Source organism: Orcinus orca, chromosome 14 (genome assembly GCF_937001465.1).
Source record: "Orcinus orca chromosome 14, mOrcOrc1.1, whole genome shotgun sequence".
NCBI classification, from domain to species: domain Eukaryota; kingdom Metazoa; phylum Chordata; class Mammalia; order Artiodactyla; family Delphinidae; genus Orcinus; species Orcinus orca.
In genome coordinates this window covers 33,074,712-33,099,340 of record NC_064572.1, presented here as the reverse complement: position 1 = coordinate 33,099,340, position 24,629 = coordinate 33,074,712, and the positions used below count along the sequence as shown (strand labels likewise).

Here is a 24,629-nt window from a genome sequence, read left to right as displayed (position 1 = left end):
GCCACCTCCCACAGCGCCAAAACACACTGAGGGAGAACGCTGCGACCAGAATCCTCGTTTTCTCACTCCTCCTTTCTCTTATTTTCAGTGCATAAAAGGTGGGCTCCTCCAGAAGCCGACAGAATGTGGATACAGTGGGAGCAGCGAAAAGGAGGGTCTACTACAGTGCCACTGGCCTTTTTTTTTCAAGGCATCCAGCTAGGGGATGAGCAGGTACAAACTCAGACCAGTGGTCTGGCTTTTAGGGATGCATGGGGCTGTTTTGAAGGAGGATGACTCACTCTCCTGCCTCAGGGACCAGGCCAGTCCCATCCTTCCTGAGCTTACTCACCTCCTCGTCCAGCGCTCCCTTCTGCCTCTATGGCCAAGGTCCCCAACTCTTCCAACCTTGCCATCAGACCAGCACCCTCCTTCCCCATAGTAACTGTCACACCCCACTGTCCATTCAGTTGGCCAAGAGAGCAAACGCAGGTTTACAACTTAGGGGGACCCATCTATGGGCACAGAGGCTTTCAGACTGAAGCTGTCAGATATCACCTATCCAAATCTCCATCACGCTTCAGAATTCTGCTCAAACTCCCTTCCTTTCTCCAACAAGCCTTTCTCATATCCTCATGTGTTTAGACATCTTGGATCACCCCTCCCTCTCCCAGTGCTCTCAAGTAATCATAACAGCTTATATATCAGGGACAAGCTTTAGTCCAAAACTATTTAAGATACAGGGCCCCTTCTCAGGGACCCACTAACATCTATACTTTTCTCTGCCTCTGACTCTCTCCTCCCCCGAGCCCAGGAAACCTCTACCTAGTACACAGTCAGCCAGTTCTTCTATCATCACACCTCCCTCCAAATCTTTTTTCTTATCCTGTGGCCCAAACTTCTGAGATTCAAAAGGCAGGATCAGATTTTGTTTTCCGCTCTGTCATTCCTTATTGAAGAAAATGAGAATAAAGTACCCGAGCTTACAGAAAGGGGTGCAAAGAAATGTAGATTGAACAAGAAAAAATAAAAGATCGGTGATGATCTAATTCAATACCCTGTCAACACAAACATTTAATGAGCACCTCTTTTCAGCTGGACACTTTTTTTTAACATCTTTATTGGAGTATAATTGCTTTACAGTGGTGTGTTAGTTTCTGCTGTACAACAAAGTGAATCAGTTATACATATACATATGTTCCCATATCTCTTCCCTCTTACGTCTCCATCCCACCCACCCTCCCTAACCCACCCCTCTAGGTGGTCACAAAGCACCGAGCTGATCTCCCTGTGCTCTGCGGCTGCTTCCCACTAGCTATCTATTTTACGTTTGGTAGACACTTTCATTTGTATTCTCTCAACTGAACTCAGAGCAACCCCGTCTCCAAGTCACAGAGGAGTAAACAGACTCAGATGGCCGAGGACTTCCTCAGAGCTACACAGTCCACGTGCCCCCTCCTCACACAGGTGTACGGCCTCAAGACTAGGGATGTGAGCTCACATATTTGTAGGGCGGCAAAGCGGAGTGGCTAAGAGCAAGGGGCCAGGTTTGAGTCCTACCTACCCACCACCTACTCACCGAGTACCTCCTAGCTGACCTCCCAGAGTCCATTTCCTCACCTGCAAAATGGTGACAGCAGCCATACACGTCTACTTTCCTACTCCCCACCCTCTCTCAATGGACCATTAGAGGATTAAGTCAGTTAATACCTATAGAAGTACTTAGGATTGTGACTGGCTCAGACTGGATCCTGAATCAACGTGGGCCGCTGTCATCCTCATCATCATCTCCATCATCATCTCCCCAGCCAAGTCTGGGCACACTGCCTGTTGCAGCCAACACTGCAAAAGCTACTGGCTTAACCGCAGGGATTCCCCTCAGGTACCAACATGCGCATCTGAGAGGGATGCATTTCAGAGGGGCTCAGCTCTGACAAGCCAGGCACCCTTTGGGACTCCAGATTATCCCCACCCAGTTCCAACTCACATGTGCCACCCTTTCCTCCCCCTCCCCCAAACACCCGTGGGTGCTTTCAGAACCACAGCGACTCACTTCTGAGAGGTCTCAGGCCTGCACTGCATCCTCGATTAGACCTCGAGCCCCCGGAAGATGTGGAATCAAGTCCCTAAATACAATCCTACATTTCCCTAAAACTGGAGATGTAAGCTTGCAGACGTGCTCCCAGCACAAGGAAAGGAACAGCCCTTGAGGTTTATCTGTTTGGCTCATTTCCTATTACTCATCAGTATCAATGTTGTTTCTTCTTCCAACTTTTTACCAGTTCTGATACTTATTTCTGCCCCACAGTTCACACATCTAATCGTGCTATAAAATTTGTAATTATTTTAGATTAAGGGAGCCTAGGACACAAATATTTGCTGGCAGGTAAGGTAAAACAAGCCTGACACACCAGCCCCTTCTTAGTTCTTCATTGGGGTCTATGGGCAAACCAGGCCTTCTTTTCGGCCTGGAGAACCTCAGGAGACAGGAACCAAAAAAATTAAGGTTCTGGACAGCAGGGAAAGGAAGGATGAGGCCCACACATTCAGAAATAAGAGAAAGTGAAGAAACAAGACCCCAAATGTTTTTAGGAGACTGTTCCCAGTACAAAGCCCAATCCGTCCTCAATTCTTATCATAAAAACTCAAAGGCTTCTCTAATAAAAGGGACCAAGGAAAAGAGGCTAGCCAAATTCAACCCTCCAATTTTATGGATAGAAAAACTGAGGCCAGAGACATGAAAGGACTTGCCCAGCACCTTCTAAGCAAAAGAAAAAAATGAGTATTTAGTGCAGGGAAGGAAAACAATGAGGTGGAAAGGATGGTCAATCTCAAATAAAGACACACGGACACCAGTCCCGGTACCGCAGCCCATCGAGACATGCAACCCCTCTGGGGGCCCAGACTCATCTGTAAAGTCAGACCTAGAAGAAATGCACAGTAAATCAGTGTCAACAGGTATCAGGGACACCCTTCCAGCAGTCGCATTCTGTGACCCTCGGAGATCCTGTCTTACAGTCTAGCGTTGTTTCAACACAACATCAGAAGTAGTCCTCTAATGTGCACACACTGCACAACTAGGCAAAGATGCACGCCTGTGTTAGCTGGATGCAGAAGAGAATTTGAACTCACTTCAAGAGTTTTGAGTTAAATATTTACTTTGGTTTTTTCCTCTTTTTCCTCCTGGTAAAACTGCTTGTGTTTTACACACACACACACAAGAGGAAGGCCCAACCTCTCTGGCCATTTGGGTTTCTGTTCCCAGCACCAAGGAGGGGGGAGGTAAGCCAGCAACGGTGGCCCACGAGGGCCAACAAGGAGGGGCCGAGCACCCCGACTGTCACCACCCTGAAACACCTGGTCGAGTCTGATTAATGAGATGAGGACCAGATGCTTAAAAATGTCTGTTAAATTAAAAGAAAAGAGAAACAAAGAGAAAAGGAAAGGAAACCAGAAGCCTGTCTTTAATACAGTGCACTTTGTTATCTGTAATGTCTTTCAACCACAGATAACAGAATCAACCACATGGAATCTAAGATGCATGCCAGGTGAAAAAACATCATAAAGACATAATAAAAAGTTCCACCAGTGCCCATAAATTGCTGGGAGACTGTTACAAGGGCAGAGCCATAAATTCTTGATGTTTCCCAAATTAGAGGGTACTAACACATATGCAGATATATTTGTGTGGGTAATTGAGGGCTAAAAATCTTACATTAAACACAGCTCCCCCCTTCAAACGCTGTTAGGGGAGCCTCCAACAGGCGCAGACATCCAGCACACACTGTAGGAATTCAATTTGGAAACCATCATCTAAAGCACAGAGGAGAACAGGAAAGTCATATTGCTGTAATGCTTAGATTATCAATCATCTTGACAGTTTATTGGCTTTATCACCACACATACCATTAAAATGATGTCTGGCCTAGACTGTCACGAGCAAACGTTAAACAGACCAGGATTAAAAAGCAGATCCCAAGCAGCACTCCAGTCAAGTTTCCCTTCCACTCTGAAATTAGTTAGAGCTGACTAAGAAACTGGCGCTCGACTTTGAAGAAATATACAGCCCAAAAGGCTGCGAGTCAACTCAGACCTGACAAGCTGATAGGTAATGTCATGTTATGGCAAATCTGACTCTCCTGAGGTTGATTTATCACGTGCTCTGTGCAACAGAGTGATCGCTAATGGTGGAAGGGAAGAGGAGGGGGAGAAAAACACCACCATCATTTGCCTCCTCTTACAACCAAGGGCTTGCCTCCAAAGGGCCAGACCAGGTCCCCAAAGTGGGCTGGGCGCGCTAATAAATTCACACGACTGAGCAAACATATGAACATCACCCCCACACAGGTTATTAAAGTAATTTTACAGATTCAGAAGAACTGAATAGGCAGCGGAAGAGACATTCATAATTCAAGAGCTCTAGACAGCGCAAGAGTTACGAATCCTATAGGTTTTTCAAATGCTTCTGCATGTGTCACTTTGGCAAGGAAATCTCAACACAATTAAAACTATACTAGCACATCAATAGGGCTCAATTGAGAGCTGTGTACCTGCCTTTTACTAGGCCCAGGCTTTAGAGATGCTTCAGGAAGAAAGGGGAAATGGGAAATTCACTGCTAATTAAAGGGAACCTTCTGTGCCAAAGAAAAACTGGGGGCATTTCTAAAATATACATAAAAGGAACACGTTTTCGAATCTCTGCCAACGGTTTGGCTTGTTTCACAGTCCCTAGAACTGTTCTGTGTGTGTTTGGAAGTCACAGAGCCATTCTGGTTGTGATTAATAGTTTGCTTTCCAGTACAAGTTAGTCATTAAGAAGGGTGGGGTGGGGCACAGAGAAAACTGACCGGGTAGGAACTGGCCCAGAAACAATGCAAGTAAGAAATTCAGACCACGTTTTCCAATTTTTTTCACTCCCCTTGGGACATGGGGGCCCCATGTCCTCCCCACTGGGTGACTCCAACATGACCCCTGAGGTGAAAAGACCCATGGGGACACTACATTAGACCCCCTTTTTCTTGTTCCTTTCCCCTAAGTGGGCTTGTCAGTACCTTGGGAACTCTGTTAACTCAATGTCAGAGAAGGCTCTGGAAAGTGGTGGGACGAAAGCAGCCACAGGGCATGAATGAGCTGCCTCAGCAGTCCTGCTCTCACTCGGTACACCTGACAACAAAGGTCTCCCCCAGTGGGCGGCGCTAGCCATTTTGTGATGCTTCCAACCAGTCGTCTGTCTCCAAGCTGTGCTGTTTTGCTGGGTACATGTTGGGAAAGAAGGGTGACAGTATACCATTTGCCCAGGGAAAGTCATTCTCTATATGTTAGATGTCACCAGGAAAAAAAAAAAGTCATGCCAAAACACAGAATCTGTATGCAGCTGAACGCTGAACTTTACACCTGAATGAGCATCTGGGTTTGGGAACCCAGGTGACAGCCACCCAACATCCCTCAAGAACATCACAACTCTTTGTACAAGAGCCAGGAGAGAAATAACTAGGGGAAGCACAGCCAGCATCCAAGCTCCTTACACCAGAAACTTCCTCTGCCATCACCTCTGGCTCCAGTTTCCAAAGCACTTTCACTATCAGCGAGGAGGAAGCCTCCCACAGCCCTCCCTCCCTCCCTCCCTCCACCTACCCTCTCAAACAGGAAACAGACAGAATCTCTGCTTTCACACTCAAAGACATCAAGGCACCAAGAGCTCCATGGGGAGATATGTAGCAACCCGTCCATGAAATCCATCATCAAGGTCCCTGGGCACCAGCCAAGGGACCAACATGGCACTGAGCTTCTTCAGGGAAACAGGGGACTCTGAGGGGCATGGTCCGTGTCTCCACAAAGCTACAACCAAGCCAGCCGGGCGACACAACTGGCTCATCACCAGGCAGAAGAAGAATTTTCATTCTTTCCACTAGCCCCTGGGCTCCTGCCAAGCAGGGACCACGTCTGCAGCAAAAACAAAACCGAGGAGCACAACCAGGTATGAGTGACAAAATAAATGAATCGTTATTTTTCTTTTAATAATTTATTTTGTTTGGGGCTGTGTTGGGTCTCCGTTGCTGCGCGCGGGCTTTCTCTAGTTACAGCGATCAGGGGCTGCTCTTTGTTGCGGTGCGCGGGCTTCTCACTGCGGTGGCTTCTCTCGTTGCGGAGCATGGGTTCTAGGCAGGCGGGATTCAGTAGTTGCGGCACACGGGCTCAGTAGTTGTGGCTCACAGGCTCTAGAGCACAGGCTCAGTAGTTGTGGTGCACGGGCTTGGCTGCTCCACAGCACATGGGATCAAACCTGCGTCCCCTGCACTGGCAGGCAGATTCTTAACCACTGCACCACCAGGGAAGTCCCTGAATCGTTATTTTTTAATCAAACAGTAACACAACCAAAGAGTGAAAAGGCAGAATTAACTGTCAGTCTGGAAACCCCAGCTTGGCTGCCAGTTCAGGCACTCTTCCACCTAGTGACTGAAAGAAGACAGGGGAGCGGCAGGAAGCTGAAGAGACTCATTCTCTTTCCTCGAAGTCCTCTTAAAACTCGCAACTCCTCCCCCTCACAGCTTCACAGTGCCAGTGGCCATGCTACACCGAATGCCCACAGCTTGGGTCACCCCAGCCCGGCTGTAATCAGAACAGTAAGGCAGGACAGGATTAATAGGCAGAGGAAATACTAAGACATGAAAAAACTGAGGTCTATTTTAGCCTCATCTACTTATGTTTCATTGCCTCCTATCCTGGAAATGGCTCTAAAAGATTCTCAAGAGTCATCCCAACACTAAGCTCACTAGGGGTTTTCTTATTATGAAAAATAATAAGCCTTGAATGTTCTGTGTTTGTGTATTAGGTACTTCACACGAGTGGTAGGGGAAGAGCAGAAGTCAGTCTGGCCCTGAGAAGACTCTTAGTAAGACACATGCTGAACTCAACTGAGACATGCAACAGTGATTTGAAAAGTTGAATAAGGCAGTATGAGAGTAAAACAGAAAAGACAAGCCATCAGTGAGAAAACTGTTGTCATTACATGATGCAGGGATGGGAACAATGAGTGTGAGTTCACCCCCAGGGCCAGCTGGTGGGGATGGGGTGGATCCAGGACAGCTTTATGGAGAGGCTGTGAATCAGCCGGTCCTTGAAGCATGGGTAGACAGAGAAGGGCGTTCCAGGTAGGAGGAATATGGGGGGAGAGCGTTAAAGAGGATGCAGCGAGTATATTGCAGTGGTCCAATAAAGGGGTCATGGAGGGGTGTCGAGGGAGCTAAAGGGAATGGGAGAGACTGTAAGGTCCCCAAGCAGAGCATGAACTGAACATCTCACACTCGCTCCTGGTCTTCTACCCACTGGTCCTCTCCTAGTGTTGTCTGTTTTAGTGACTTGCACCACTGTGGTTGAGACGGCTGGTTGTCCCCTGATTATCTACGACCACGTGTGGCCATGCAACTAAGGTGTGGCCCACGGGATGTGAGCAACTTCTGGCTGGTGGCTCTGAGGAGAGGAGACACATCTACAATGTGGCTGTGGTAGTAAACTGGCTAGAATCATGCTGATGAGGACAACGGTCTACAGAGATGGCAGCAGGACAACCGAAGGATTCTAGGAGTACAACACCGTGATGCCACTGTATCAGCCCTCCAGCTCTTACACTTGGGCTGCGATGAGGGAGCAATCCGTTCCTGTCTTGCTGACCCACTTTTGAGTCTTTTTATGACAGCCATCCCTGTGTCATAACTAAAACAACCCTTATTCATCCAGTTCCCAAGGCAGGCAACTCAGGTGTCGGCCTGGAAGCCTTCCTCTCCCTCACCCACATAACCTCTCTCTCTCTCACCAAGTTCTTCTGAAGTTAATTCGTATCTATCACAAATATTGTCCTTCTTTATTCTATCTCACTGCAATAGCCAAGCACACAACGTACCCACATCTACTCTGACCTTCTCTGAACCATTATCACACTGTAGCCAGAGTGATTCTTTTTCCAGACAAAGCTGATGATATCCCCTAATGAAAACTCCCAATGGTTTCCCACCATTGTTAGGATAACAATCTTCAATACATACTATAAGGGTTGGCGCAATGTGATACCTAACTCCCTCTATTACATCATAATCCACACCAACCTTCTATTGGTCCTTAATACCTCCAATGCTCTCTCCTACCACAGGGCCTTTACACATGCTGTTCTCACTGCCTAGAATGCCTTTTCCTTCTCCTTATTTAGTTAAATCATACTCATCCTTCAGATCTTAACTCAAGCATCACTTGGCTAGTGAAGACTTCCCTGATATCCCACACCAGGTCAACTGCCCCTATTACTGCATGCACTAATACATACATTTACACACTAATACCTACATTTTTACCCATGAGGCTCCCACAGTGTTTCTATTATACAGTTAGCTGGGAGTCTGGCATGCCTCATTTTCTATTAATCTATTAAAATATGAAATGAATATTACATTTATTTGTCTACCACTCCCTCCTCCCCCAAAGACTGTGAGCTCAATGAGGATAGGGACATCCCTGCTGTTCATTTCTGAATCTTTAGCACCTGACATGATACCTGGCACAGAGACACTCAACAAATATTTAATAAATGGATGAACTAACACAAAAAGGAATTAATGGGTGGCTCTGCTATCTTCTATAGCTCTTACTCCATTAATACCCCTTGTCCGTCTGCTCTCAGCTTTCGGGTTGTTGATCTTACCAGACAAAACAAAGGTTCTCATAATTAAATTTGGGGGGAAATATCCTGCCTGCTCTTCCTCACTCAGTTTCTTCCCCTGTAAAGACAACCTACTGTGTGAGCATGGTTCCTAACTCCCAGTACAACTCCTGTGATATCAATACATGGGGTAAGACAGGAATAAAGACACAGACCTACTAGAGAATGGTCTTGAGGATATGGGGAGGGGGAAGGGTAAGCTGTGACAAAGCGAGAGAGAGGCATGGACATATATACACTACCAAACGTAAGGTAGATAGCTAGTGGGAAGCAGCCGCATAGCACAGGGAGATTGGCTCGGTGCTTTGTGACTGCCTGGAGGGGTGGGATAGGGAGGGTGGGAGGGAGGGAGACGCAAGAGGGAAGAGATATGGGAACATATGTATATGTATAACTGATTCACTTTGTTATAAAGCAGAAACCAACACACCATTGTAAAGCAATTATACTCCAATAAAGATGTAAAAAAAAATAAAAATAAAAAAAATAAAATGCCTGAAAAAAAAAAATACATAGCCCAAAGGAATTGAGTATCTCTGGTACTTAATGATCCATTAGACAGTCACCTTGATGCAAACCAGAAGGTGGTTAATGCTCTAACAAAGTGACTCTACACCAAGGTAACAGAGGGTGGCAGAGGGATTATGGCTTCTATAAACCAATAGTCACAGTTTATAACACTAATATTTCATTCACTGAATGAGAAATAGGGCACACTGGATTCCTGACCAACTATAAAGTAGCAGAACTGAATCGCAGGGGCTGTGGCCCAGTTCCCCAAACATCTGAGTCCACAGGCCTAACGTCATCTACATCCCCCAAACGGCACTATTTTCCTTTATAAATCCACCACCATCACCCCTGCCCTACACACACACACACCACATACAGCACCGACAGTCTCCAGCACCAGAAGCTGCAACCTCCAAACTGCACCATGAAGTGTTCCAGAAGCCCATGAAACCGCTCTAAAAACCAGCTGACTTCACATTCAAACACACAATTGTTTTTTCAAAGAAGACAAACACAATGGTGGGACCTATAATAAAGGAAATGGGCTATTAATTGACAGGGGGGAGCCTCACCTCCAAAACCAAGCATTCCCTTGAAAAAGGGGTTCCTCCCTGGCATTTGCACTTCTACACAGTGACCATAAAAAGGCCTTTATGTATTTGTTTGCCATCTTGCTCTGTGTTTGGGCCTCTCAGGTTAAACTCAAGGAAGGCAGCAAGTGATGCCAACGGGTGATGCTGTGGGTTGCAGGGTCATCCCAGGGCTGTGGGATGGTTGCCTGTCCCTGGGAACTGCAGGACTGGGGCGGGAAGGACAAGCACCAGCCCAGACGAGAAGAGGGGGAAGTGCACCTGGTAGAGCCTGGGGAGGCCTTGGAACGCACTGGAAGAAAGAGCAAAAGTAAACTTGGGCCCGTGCTTGCACCTGCCTGAGCTCAAGGCCAACGAGGCCCTCAGGCCATAGGTGCCAAGAGGAAGTTTATTATACCTGATGCTTCCCCAAGAAACACTGGCTTAGCAAGGGCTCTAATCCCCATTCTGCAGAGGAGTCAACTGAGGCACATGGCAAAGATCCCATGAATTCAAGTCAGAGGTGACTTTTTTTCCATCTAAAATTCAAGAAGGTATGTAGGCACATGAAAAGACGCTCAACATCACTAATTATGAGAGAAATGCAAATCAAAACTACAATGAGGTACCACCTCACACCGGCCAGAATGGCCATCACTGAAAAGTCTACAAATAACAAATGCTGGAGAGGGTGTGGAGAAAAGGGAACCCTCCTACACTATTGGTGGGAATGTAAGTTTGTGCAGCCGCTATGGAGCTCAGTATGGAGGTTCCTCAGGAAACTAAAAACAGAACTACCATATGATCCAGCAATCCCATTCCTGGGCACATACCTAGACAAAACTATAATTCAAAAAGATACAGGCACCCCTATGTTCACTGCAGCCCTATTTACAATAGCCAAGACATGGAAGCAACCTAAATATCCATCAACAGAGGAATGGATAAAGAAGATGTGGTACATATATACAATGGAATACTATTCAGCCATAAAAAGAACAAAATAATGTCATTTGCAGCAACATGGATGTAATTAGAGATTATCATACTAAGTGAAGTCAGAAAGAGAGACAAATACCAGATGATATCACTTATATGTGGAATCTAAAATATGGCACAAATGAACCTATCTATGAAACAGACACAGACTCACAGACATAGAGATCAGACTTGTGGTTGCCAAGGGGGAGGCGGGGAGGGAGAGCGATGGACTGGGAGGTTGGGGTTAGTAGATGTAAACTATTATATATAGGATGGATAAACAAAAAGATCCTACTGTACAGCACAGGGAACTATAATCTCCTGGGATAAACCATAATGGAAAAGAATATAAAAAGAATGTATATATGTGTATAACTGAGTCACTTTGCTGTACAGAAGAAATCAGCACAACATTGTAAACCAACTACACTTCAATTTAAAAAAAGAAGGTATGTAACTTGTTTTCTGGACTGGGTGGCTCAGTGACAATCCCCTCCCAAACTATTCCCACCAACAGGGAATGGGAAAATGGACCAGTCAGTGTTGAAGAGGCCATGAAGATGCACCCGTCCTGCTCTCTTCTTCCTGGGCACACACTGGACTTCACTTCCCAGTCTCCTGTTAGAAAGGTGGGGTCACATAACTAGTTCTCACCAGTGAGATGTTAAAGAGAGTGAGGGGTGCATCTTTGGGACAGAGGTGGTTACGAGTTGGTGTGCCTTCTCTGTATTCCCCTGCCCCATCCATTAGAGCAACCACGAGGGTTCCAAGAACAGAGAGGGGAGCCACAAGAGGAAAGGAGCCTGGGCCCCTGAGTGATGGTATGAAACACAGCTCTCCTCTTCTACCTCACCCCCCACTACATACACACACACTCTGCTTTGGACCTGAAATAAACAGACTTGTATCATGTTAAGCTGCTAAGATCTGGGGGCTGGCTTTAAGATCAATTACTCTTCTCTGACTGACAGAGTAACTCAAACTTCACTAGCATCTGGTTTGAGACCTACATTGGTTATGTTTATTTTTATAGAAGATTCACCCTCTTGATTATGCTGGATTTTTATCCCAGACTCAGTGAGTCTGGGATAAAAATGTCACTCTGGAAAACCCTCAATATGGAAAAGCCGCCAGCAAATATTCAAAAGCTGACCCCACTTCCATGTCTAGAAATGGACCCAGTTCCTCTCATTTGCCCGTTCTTTCTGGTCTCTCTTGCAATGGACAGGACACATACATGGAGTCCACTACTTTTACAGGTTAATACTTTTTATTAGGTCTGTTACAGCTTTACTAGTAAGACACACAAACACAGACACACACACACACACACCAGGCAAATATGGGAGCAACTGGGAATACATTTTGCAAGGGGATAAATATGCATTCCAATCAATCAAACAAACACTCCCTTGTCTGAGACTAACAATTAAAAATGCTTGTTTCAAAGAAAAATTTGTATACGGTTTATTCAGGGTGCTTATCACACATGTTTAGAAAAGAGTAAACCACATACTGAGTCCTGCTGCAGTGACAGGTAGAAAAGAAAAAGGCACTTAAAAAACAGCATCCCAGCACCCTGAATCTCCAGGGCAGCCCAAAAGGCACCCCTCAGCTTGGCTGAAGCCTAGACTGAGTTTCTAGAAAGATGTCATGAATGGGTGGCACCTGCAATGGGACAGTCTGTGTCTTAGAGCAGAGAAAAGATGCAAAGAGCAGATCTGACCATCTGTCCAGAAGGCTGGGAGCAGATAGTGTGGCCTCACTCTGGAGTTGGGGAAACCAATGCAAACACACAGATCAAATCACGTGGCTAAGTATTTAGTGAGCATCTACTACATCATTTGGAAATCTGTGGGAGAAACTGAATTTGACTACTTCAGAGCTGAATGAACTCTCTGAGATCATGTGTCACCTCTCAGCTATGAGATCCTTCCTTGACCTCCCAACCTTGGTTTGTTCGTCTGTAGGACAGGGATAATACCCTGGCCTCTAGTGGTAATATTCTAAGGATGTAATTAGCTAACAGATGCAAAGCATTTAGCAAAGGGGAGCACACAGTTTATTTCAGCTGTCACTAGAACTCTAACAGTCACCATCCTGAGGGGCTCAACAGTGTGTGTCTGTGTGAGTGAGTGTGCACCCATGCGTGTGAACAGTGCTCCATGGTGGCCTGGGAGTCACTGGGGGTGCCTTCAGGACTCCCACGAGGAAGTCAGTCAGGCCAGTCTCCAGCCTCCCAGCCCACTCAGAAACAGCTGTTTGAGGCTATTCTACATAGTGAGGCCCCACATAACATTTCACTGGTTCTCGGCAGAAAAAAAAAAAAGTTTAAATAACACACTACTTTAATTTTCCCTCCCACCTTCTTTTTTTTTTTTAAACCATTGAGGATATTGCAGGTTGGAAAACAGAAGTTAACCTAAGTCCTCTCCCTCTCAGCTCAATTATCTTTTCATTGAACCAGGCAGGAGGCTGGGGATGAAGAGGAACCAGTTTTCTTCTCCCCGCCAAGCCTGGGGCTCTAGTGTCCAGACCTTGGCTCTGGCCCAAGGTCATCTCTGGAAAGCCTGGTACAGCAGAGAAGAAAGCACTGTTACCATCATCTCCTTCTCCTGGGGTGCAAACACCCCCTTGTACCACAAACTGTTAGGAGCACTGCCCTAACTCACTGTGTTAGACAAGGCACTGCTCAGGTCAGCTCCAGACCCACGTCATATACCAGGATAATCACAGTCACCATCGTAGCCTCATTATACAAGCAGTAGCCAACACTCGTTGGGCATTTACTTTTTTAAAAAAATTTATTTATTTTTGGCTGCATTGGGTCTTCATTGCTGCACGCAGGCTTTCTCTAGTTGCAGCGAGTGGGGGCTACTCTTCACTGTGGTGTGAGGGCTTCTCATCGCGGTGGCTTCTCTTGTTGCAGAGCACGGGCCTTAGGCGCACAGGCTCAGTAGTTGTGGCGCACGGGCTTAGCTGCTCCACGGCATGTGGGATCTTCCTGGACCAGGGCTCGAACCCGTGTCCTCTGCATTGGCAGGCGGATTCTTAACCACTGCGCCACCAGGGAAGCCCTGGGCATTTACTTTTTGCCAGGCACTCTATACACATTATTCCTTGTAAACTTCAAGACAATTCTGTGAAGCAACATGCTCTGATCATCTCCATTCTGCAGAGAAGGAAATCAAGGCCCATGGAGGAAGTGGGCCCGCGCAACCAGCTGGAAAGGATGGAGCCAGAGGCCAACCCAGGCAGCTTGGTTCATTTCCCATCCTCTTCACCAGTATGTATATTGTCTCCCAATCTCACAGCCACGCCTGGATAAGACACACTGGCAGTGAGAGATCAAAACCATGGGCCAGTCAAGGGCAGATGAATTTCAGGCTTGGGGGGGCGGGGCAGGGTAGACACCAGGGAAGGCAGGGAGACGTGGGAGGTAGGAACTTCACACCTCAGGCAAACCAGGTACGTAAGGAAACTGTCAGTGCTCCTCCTCTAAATCCGGGAAAACCACCAGGAAGAGGGAACACTTAGGGAAATGTCTGGATCTCACTGTCACAGTCATTTCCATCACTACCCTTCCTTCGTGCCCCCATGTTCCCAGCCTGTGTGCCCAGGTCAGCACTTGCCCACACGAACCTGCTTCACTCAGCACACACGCAACTGTTTTCCCTCTAGGGGGCTGCTTTAGAAGGAGAACCCACAGTGCCTCTTGGGGTTCATCTTCCCAAAACCAACTCACCCCCCATCAGGCTTCTGAAAGACAGAATTCACAGGTCACACCCCCGCTAATACTCTGCCCACTCACCCATCCTCCCTCCCCCTTTTAATTTCCCCAATTACGCCTGGATCAGTTTCCTCACCCTGTGCTAATTCCTGTCCCTCTCCGGTGTTTATACCCTTCAGATGTTTGCAGGCTATTATCATGTACCCACTTAGTCAAGCAGCACACATTAAGTTCTTTTCATCTTTCCTCATAAATCAATCCCTTAATCCCTCCAAGCCCTTTAATCGTACTAGCTGCTCCTCTCTGAACTCCGTCCAGTTTCCCCTAGTCTCTGATAATGTTGTGACACAAGGGTGGATGCGAGGCTCCAGCTGCTGACTCTCCAAGCTGCCTGAGCATCAAGGAGTCCCACGCAGGCGCACACACATGGACCCATCTGGGAGAATGGACACCTCGCCTTACCAGCTCCCAGAACCCTTTGTGCAGCCATATCGTCTATCTACAGAGACGCAGAGAGCTCTCCAGCATTATGGTTCCATACAGAATTTAAAGGGAAAAAAAAAGCCTGCAGGAAGTTTTACAGCCCCATAAGATTTTCACTAGCAATTCCCACACACTACCTAAGAATAGCAATAATGCCTCTGAGACCCAGGGGGATTTAAGAACCCAGGAGAAGGCCATTCTGGAGCCCTGAGCCATAAGCAAATTAAAACCAAAATGGAGCACCACTATACATCCACTAGAATAGCTGTAATTAAAAAGACTGACAACACCAAATGTGGGCAAAGATGTGGAACAACCAGAACTCTCCTGTGTTGTTGGTGGAGGTGAAAATGGAACCACCACTTTGGGGAAAGGTCTGGCAATTTCTTATAAAACTAAATATACATCTACCCTAGGACCCAGGAATTCTACTCCCAGGTATTTACTCAAGAAAAATGAGAATAGGGATTTCCCTGGTGGTACAGTGGTTAAGAATCCACCTGCCAATGCAGGGGACACGGGTTCGAGCTCTGGTCTGGGAAGATCCCACATGCCACGGAGCAACTAAGCCTGTGCGCTACGACTACTGAGCCTGCGCTCTAGAGCCTGCGAGCCGCAGCTACTGAGCCCACGTGCCACAACTACTGAAGCCCATGTGCCTAGAGCCCGTACTCCACAATAAGAGAAGCCACCGCAATGAGAAGCCCGCACACCACAAGGAAAAGCAGCCCCTGCACCCCGCAACTAGAAAAAAGCCCGCGTGCAGCAATGAAGACCCAACGCAGCCAAAAATAAATTAAAAATAAACAAATAAATAAGGGGCCCCATTAAAAAAAAAAGAAAAAGAAGAATATATGTACACACAAAGGCTTGTATGCAAATATTCACAGCAGCTTAACAGCTAAACCTGAAAACAGGAGTATGGACAGCTGTAGTATATGCATACAATAAGAGACTACTCAACAGTAAAAGGAAACAAACTACTAACATACACAACATAGACGAATCTCAAACATTGTACTGGTGAAAGAAGCACACACAAAAAATACTATATGATTTCAATTGTAATAAGTCCTAAAACAGTCCAAATCAAGCCATGGTTGAAGAAAATCAGCAGAGCGATTGCCTCTGGAACAGAGAGGGCAGGGAGGGAGTAACAGGGAAGGGGGATGAAGAAATTTTCTGGGTTGAGGTCAGGTTTTACATTTTGGTAGGAGGTTGGATTACACAGATGCATATATATATCAAAATTCATAGAATGTATATTAAAGTCTGTGCATTTCTCAAAAGAAAAAAAATAAAGCAATATTGAACTCTAGTAAATGATATGATACTAAATTTTTACGGTGAAGGGTACTGATGTCTGACACTTACACTGAAATGCATCAAAAGTGAGATGAGTTGAGGGACGGATAGAGGCAGGACAAAGTGAGCACAGTAACATGTTAATGGGAGAACCTGGATACCACCTGGGTGGTGGGTATATGCATGTTCACTATACAATTCTTTCCACTTTCTGTATGACTGAAAAGTTTCATAATAAAATGTCAGAGAAAAAAGAAAAAACTTGACCCCTTCCATTGCTGACTCCTTGTAGACCCTGGATCCATGAATGCCACACTGATGTGCAACATGTTTATTATTCAGTCATCATCTCAACCACTTGCTTCTCGTTCTAGATGTGGCCCCCTCACCATTCCCCCCACCCATGCCTATGTCCTCCCGTCCCTTCTCTCCCCCATTTTCTTAGTGTCAATTATCTACATCCTTAAAAGAAATAAGAAGTTCATCCAAGGCTTCTTAATCTAAGATTCCTGGGCATCAGAGTGGGGGCAAGAGTGAGGTCCACACACCACCTGAAATTATATGAAAGATTCTATACTGCACACACATATCTGCATCTTTCTGAGAACAGGCTCCATAACTCTTATCAGATTCTCATGGAGGCCTGTGGCCCAGGAAGGCTCAAAGCAGCCTGAAGCCCTCTTCAGGGGCACTTCCAAACGTATGCCAGGACAGGTAATGCTTCCAATTTAGAGATCACCTGCGTTTTGGAACACCTGTGTTTTTAGCTGTGAAAGTGCCTTTTCATGGAATACTCATCTCATGTAGAGGGAAAAGGAGGCTGCCTGAGAACCAGTCATTCGAGAGCCTGTGCCCGTGAACAGCCCCTCTACCCATGAACAATAAGATCAGGGTTATTAAATGTAAAATCCAACTAAAATCAGGACATATACTATTGGTCAAAATTTTTTAAAGATATTCATCATAAATCAAATATTTACCAAACACTTAGCATGGTGAACTGCATAAAAAAAAAATCAACTGTTACTGAGGACCTACTACATGCCAGGCACTTTATATATGTTCTCATTTAATTTCATTCTCCACTGATTTATATCTCACTTTCCTTGTTTTACAGTTTTCTCATAAACTGAGCATCGAATAAATTATCCCCTGAAAGTCATCCAGCAAGAGAATTTGAACCCAGGTCTCCAGGGCTCTAAAGTCCATTCTTGTCAAAACCTCTCTAAGTAAGGACTCCAAGTACCACAGTCATAGCTACAGAGCTTGGGGAAATCTCCTCCACTTCAAATATTCTACCCCACTGGCTTTAAAAGGCCCTAAAATGACCTAGAAATGCAAGCATTTCAGAAGGCAAAACTTATTGCCTAAATACCCTTTATCTTCAGAGGCAGCACCTCTTTCATCAGATTACATGGAACTATCCAAGTCTTGGTTTGAAAAACTCCACTGCTGCCAAAGCAGAGAGTGGATGGGCTGGGGTGTTAGAAGGGACCCAGCAATGTCATCTGTGTCACCTTTGTGCCCAGTGGAAGGAGGGTCATCTTCCCTGGAGCTTGGGAACCTCCATAATCATTATCACCTGGGTTTGCAACAGCTGAGGCTATGCAGAGCCAGCTTGCCCCGAGGCACCACGTTCATCTTCTGAGAAGTCTTTAAAGTCGTCTATTGGAGGGAAGATGAATGTAAGACACTGGCCTTGACTTCCGGATTCCAGGGATTTCTGTGGTGTAGAGCGGACTTCAGCCCACATGCCTCAGGGCTCTGGACCACCAGGGGGCCGCCCTTTGGCCCAGATGCCTGCAGGGTCTAGGGAAGAGTGACGGTCCTGATCCCATGAAGGGCAAAAAGACAGCTCAGAGGCTTCCAAGAACCACTCTGACGGCTCTTTGGTCATCCCTTCCTCTGTAAGGCAGGCCTTGATGTTTTAACTGCATAAAAATGCTATGAAGGGGGCTTCCCTGGTGGCGCAGTGGTTGAGAGTCCGCCTGCCAATGCAGGGGACACGGGTTCGTGCCCCAGTCCGGGAAGATCCCACGTGCCGTGGAGCGGCTGGGCCCGTGAGCCATGGCCGTTGAGCCTGTGCGTCCGGAGCCTGTGCTCCGCAACGGGAGAAGCCACAATAGTGAGAGGCCTGCGTACCACAAAAAAAAAAAAAAAAATGCTATGAGGCAGAGATATAAAGACCTGGCACTCAAGAAAAGGCTTCCTCCAGCCCCGACATCTTAATATCAATAAAAGCAGGTTAAAACAAACATCAAGGGAAACCTTGAAAGGGAAAAGTCATAAAAGGCCAGTCTGGGGAAGGTACGGAACTGGGGAGAGCCATTATAACTGTATCTTGGAAGATGGTAAAGCGTTCACATGTGCGTGAGAGAAAGGGGATGACCAATGAATGAACTGATACACTATACGGCAGAGCTTGTAGCTGGCCTGTCCCAATATCCACTCTCCCCTTCTCCCTCAGGGTCAGAACCTCCAACTTCAGCAGGACACACTGCCACCCAGGTCCAAGTCTCCAGTTCTCTGCCTCCGTTGCAGCTAGGTGTAGGCTTACAGCCAGATTACCTCATGGACCTTCTAAAAAGATTTAAGGGAGGAGGGAATGTGCTCCTTGGCCTTTCCTCCTGCCACCAGCTTCAAAGGTGGCTATGATGGCTGGACCCATGTCCGTCTTAGACCATGAGGTTTAGTCCAGGATGCGATTCCCTAGAGATAGCAGAGTAGAAAGATGGAAGGAGCTTAGGTCCCTGGTAATACCACAAAAGCCACCACATCAGCCCTAGGTCATCAGCCTCTGGACTTCATTAACTTGAGAGGAAATAAACATGAACCTTGTTTAAGCTGCTGGTAACTGGGATTATCTATCCTATGCAACTGAACCTAATCTCAACTGATACAGAAGTAGATGAGTGGATGGATAATCTCTTTAAGAAGTTGTTTTTAATAACGAGTAGCAAAAGTACCACACCTTAGCCGCAGCTCTGGTCTCTAACTAGCCCCTAACCACCTAAGTTAGGAAGGGTTGGTTACCAGAAGAAGCAGCCCCCATACCTCTCCAACAGGGAAGGGCCGGAAGTCAAAGACCACCATTTTCAAGCTATTAAATCAAATCCATCCTTTCAAGCAAATTCACCTGTTCAGGGCATTGTACCTTATATGAAAAGGTGGAGAGAAAAGTGAATTCATGATTGATTAGGCCTCAGAAGCCCCGGCTCATGGTGAACTCTAAAATTCCTACTTTCCCTTAAGAAAAATTTACAGGGAGAGATGCATGCTTTCAACAAGTAAATTTCAAGCAAGTCAGCCAGAGAGTCTCAAGACCAGAAGCTCCCTAATGAGACAGTGGGGAATAAGAAATAGGCAATGGTGACTGGTCTTTCCAGGTGCTCTTCTCCCTCAGTTATGACTGGGTGGGATGAAGAACTCATTTTTTGAAATAATTTCTCAGACCAGCCTGCACCCATGGGGATGTCTGTCCATATACATAATTCCAAGGCCAGCAATAAGACGTTACCCAACAGCAGGGTAGATGAGGCCAAGGTTCCGGCAGCGGCCAGATTTCAAGGACGTGACTGAACCATCTCAACCAGGAGGAGGATCGAGTTATTTTCCATTCCATCTCCAGCAGTCTCGGCTTCCTCGCCGCACACTTCAGAGCATGCCAGCCCTGCCCCGCCGTGCCAGTCCAGGGACTCTGAGAGGACATCCCTTCAACCCACAAGGATTCTCAGGGGCTCCTTTGGCTCCCCACTTGCCTTCTACCCATTCTGACCTCCTGGGCTCAACACACACACACACCCCAACCTTGGGACCCCACAGCCCTCATGTCACTCCCCGGGCCTCTTCACAGAGCTCCTCAAGGGCCAGGACTTCCGAGATTCTCAGGAATAATCAAGTTTTCCACTCACTTCCCAACTCTGGAGGACTCATTCTGCAAGGACATCCAAGTAGGAAGGGAAAGCCATCTTTTAGGATCTCAGAGGTTGGCTGTTGGCAATAAAGTTTTAAATTGCTGTCCGTTATTAATGTTAAACTCACAGCAGTCAGCCCTGAGATCCACAATTATAACAATACATAAAAACAGTCCCTTTGTTAGTTGCACTTGAAGAGCTTTTGAAACATAATTGCAACGCGGTACAAAGTAAAATAAAAATTCAGATTTTCTTTTATGGAAGCCATGAACAATACTGTCCTTTTTACAGCAGCGGAAAGCCTCAAGACATCCGTTACATTCCTTCAATGAGCTTTGTTCAATAAATGCTAAGCCTTGAAGCTTTTAAATGTATTAAAGTGATTATGATATCATCACTCCAAAGGAACGTCAATAGAACATTAAGACAGAAACAATTTTCCTCCACACAAAGGGCATAACAGTAACAAAAAGTTGATTCAATGCACACTGCATCAAAAATATTTTCAGTATTTATAGACATATGTAGATAACACTAACTGTACCCCACACCATGGGCAGAGAACAGAAGAGAAAGTAATAAAAGCATTAGGGGGGAGAGCAAATTTTAACAATAAATCTTCAAAACAAACTGTGGCTTGACTGTGACTTTGCTAACGGATTTACGGTCCAAGTCACACTATATAAAAGAGAATAAGGCTCAAAATTAATAAATTACTAGAGGAGCACAAGTTCTTGTTTGCTGTTCTCATAAGTCCAAATACATTCCCTGCTCACATGGGCCATACTTCCTTAAATGGCCTCAATGTGACGACTGGCGGGAAACGTGCAACTATTTATTTAAAATGTCATTTAACATACTGCAAGCAGGCGATGACTCTGCAAGGGGCAAGATGCCTGAAGCGTCCAACCAGGAGGTGTGGAGAGGTTAGGAAGGAGGCCAAGAGGTGGGGTCAGAGCAAAACCAAAAGATGTAAGATTCTCTTTGTTGCAGGCTCATTACTGAACACTCTTAGCACAGATAAGGGGATTATGAATTCACATGTGAATTTATCCCCTATTAAACTTTCAGGAGAAGGGTCAGTTGGCTGGAATAGTGAAAGCAAGGCACCATGGTCACATGCCAAAGGAGAAACTACTTGGAGGTTCTCCTGACAGATGAAGTAAGAGAAAGGGGCAGTTTCAGCCCTTTCTTTGAGTGCATATAGATTAACATTCACATCTGTGCGCTCAGTTTCACATCCTTCTATTTGGCTCAGCTTTACCTTGAGAGCATGTTCCCAAGGCCTTTAAAAACAACTTGATAGTACCCTTCTTAGTGGATGCACAGTAGGCTGTTAGTGGTTAGTAGTTGCTATTTATATAGTTAGGATATCTATCCCTAGGCTGGTCATATATGGTTCAAATATTTATCATCTATTGTTTCTGCCTCTTAGGTTTGTTTATGGGATTTTTTATGATGGAGTTTTACATTTTAAAAATAAGGAGAAAAGTATTCTAAGGAACAGAGTGGGAGACTACCAAGGAGAAGATAGCCAACTCCCAACTCCCAACCCAGTCAAGACCAAAACCCTATGTATGACCCAGCACCATTCAACCTATCTGACTCCTTAGGCCAAAGAAGAGTTATCTGTGTTTCTCAGTGGAAAACACCCTATAAACAAAGCAGACTACACAAGAAAAGCCACTGACAAGGCCTTTTATTACCCGATTTGGGGGCCCTTCTGATTTTCTTTATGGGGAGAGTATCCTTGTCCATCACTTCAAGCACTGCTACCTGGCCCTCGCGGCTTCTTAAACCAGCCCAGAGAAGGGAACACGTAACAAAGGGCCAAGAAAAATGTGAAATAAAGACCATACAGTGGGTGACAAGTTTCCCCACTCAAGCAACTAGCCAGTGCCGTGGGCCAAAATTGATTTTCTATACGACATCAGAAAGGATTACCTCTCCCCCACAATACTGCTCAGGGGGATGGAGTGGAAATCATAATTAATTCAAGCAAATTCAATTCTGAGAGTCTGAGTGACAAATACTTTCCTTATAACATGAAGCACAGTCTCAAAACACCTTAAAACAGTCGGTAGGAGCTATAGCAACACACTTGATGCAATAATGATGTGAAGTCACAAAATAAAATGTCTCTGACACAAATAATTCTTCCAAGTCAGGAAAGGATATTCTTTTTAAAAAAATTCAAACTTCCGGGGGCTTCCGTGGTGGCGCAGTGGTTGAGAGTCCGCCTGCCGATGCAGGGGACACGGGGTCATGCCCCGGTCGGGGAAGATTCCACATGGCACGAAGCACCTGGGCCCGTAAGCCATGGCCGCTGAGCCTGCGTGTCCGGATCCCGTGCTCCACAACGGGAAAGGCCACAACAGTGAGAGGCCCGCGTACCACAAAAAAAAAAAAAAATTCACACTTCCAAGAAAATGCATTTTCATTAATAATGCTGACTCTCCTTCCCTCCTGGTGATGGGATGTAGGTGGAAGTGGAGGTCAATTTAATTACTAAACTATCTTGGTCCATTAGGCCAACAAAAATATTCTGTGTTAGGGGGAAGTGTATTATTGTACTCCTGATGCAAGGAATCAGATGGGAGCGGTTGCTTCCATAGCCAATGTGACCTAAACCCACAAGAATCTAAAAATACCATGGCAGTCCACTACAAATTAGCCACACCAGCAGAGAATTAGTGACACCCATATTTCAAAACAGATAATCAAAACACAATTTCTTTTTGGCTTCAGAGTCTATTCCACTGAGTGGTAGGGTGATACAGAGGGGAGAGCACTGGATGAGAAGGCAGACAGCCCAAATCTAGCACCAGTTCTAGCCCTAATCAACAAGAGGCCTTGTGCCCATTGATACTTCTCTGGAGGGCCTGAGGCACCTTCTTTCTCAAACAGAATAGCTGACTTACCTGCTTCCATATGCTCTTTCAGTTTCAATATTCTATAACTGTGATTTTTGTAATCTTCCTAAAGCTATTCCTCTTAGAATTACCCTTAAATGAGTTTCTGTTCTTTGACCACAACAGCTGGGCAAGGGTGAGAATGTGGTGGGTAACAAAGAAGGTAACATTCTGGAATTCACAGAGAATTATCTCCAAAGTAGAAACTCTGTGTGTGTGTGTGTGTGTGTGTGTGTGTGTGTGTGTGTGTGTGTTCTAAGTGCACATACACAAGCATGCGCCTTCTTGGCCAGAACACCTCTCACCTCATCATTATAATCCAGTATTTGTTAAGTGCCCTTTAGAGAATGCTTCTGTTCAGCTAATTATATGGGATCAGAAATGGTAATAAGAGCATGGGTAATACATGCACAGTCTTTGAAATCAGATGACTGATCCACAGTCCACCTCCTTGGGCAAATTTGTACAACCTCTCTGAACCTCTGTTTACTCATCTGGAAAATGGGAAAGATAACAGTACCTTGCTCACAGAATTATTATGAGACTCAAATAAGATAATCCACATAAAGCAGACACAATCATTGCTATCATTATTACTACTTATCACTACTACCTCTATTTACATCTCATTGGGTTGTTCTAAGAGTTAAGAACAAACATATGGTAAATACTTAGCACCAGTACCATGCACACAGTCAAAGCTAACACATGTTACTCTTACTCTTATACCCATCTAGGCAGTATTAATATATTATCGCCGGATAAGCTTTTAGCATTTCTCTTTAGTCCAAAACTTCTTGCTTTCCCCACAATGACCATTTTCAACGGAATGGTTCCAGCACTCAGATCACCTCAGAGTCAAATGACAAATCCCAATCAAACCAACACATTTTGGTAGTAACAAGGCTGGTGACAGAAGCCAAGGAGTATAGCCTGGGAGACTTATGATCCCCCTCTGAAAAGTGTGAAGCCAAGGCCAGTGAGCTCACAGATCCCCTCTAACTCTGACTCTGTACAACCCTACCCATCGGCCATTACCAATTAGGGGGCACACAGAGCCCAGCTTCCTCTCTCAGCAAAGTCTTAATGCCTGATGACCCCAAATAAACAACTTGAAATCCACAAGAACAGCTTTCACACACAGCTGCAAGAACAACTTGCAGGAGATGATTACCAAAACCAGGGCTGAAACCATTTTCTGGGCTAGGCCTAATTTTGTTCTTCCTATTAAACAATGGATGGTTGTTTCTGGACACCAAGCTTCTCTATCAGTCCTTCCGTTTCCACTTAGAACAATATTCCACAACACTCAGATTTTCTTTCAGTCCTCCACCAGTGAAAATTCCTTCGATTTTTTTTTTTCCTAAGAGTCCAAGGGGATTGGCATAGCAAGTTTTGCCCACAGTGGCGTGGCAATTGCAAATCAAGACATCCCAACCCTTTTCCCCACGGTTGGGGGCCTTTCAAGACGCAGGTTTGCTCTGCTCTCCATAAGCCACATTATATCACAAGCATTACACGTTCCTTTGGCTG

At 45.7% G+C, this 24,629-nt stretch overlaps 1 protein-coding gene across 1 annotated transcript in view; it reads right to left on the bottom strand.

Moving 5' to 3' along the window:
- The window catches only part of LRMDA (leucine rich melanocyte differentiation associated), a 1,119,714-nt gene that overhangs the window by 1,044,559 nt on the left and 50,526 nt on the right, over positions 1–24,629 (bottom strand). The window lies entirely within an intron of this gene.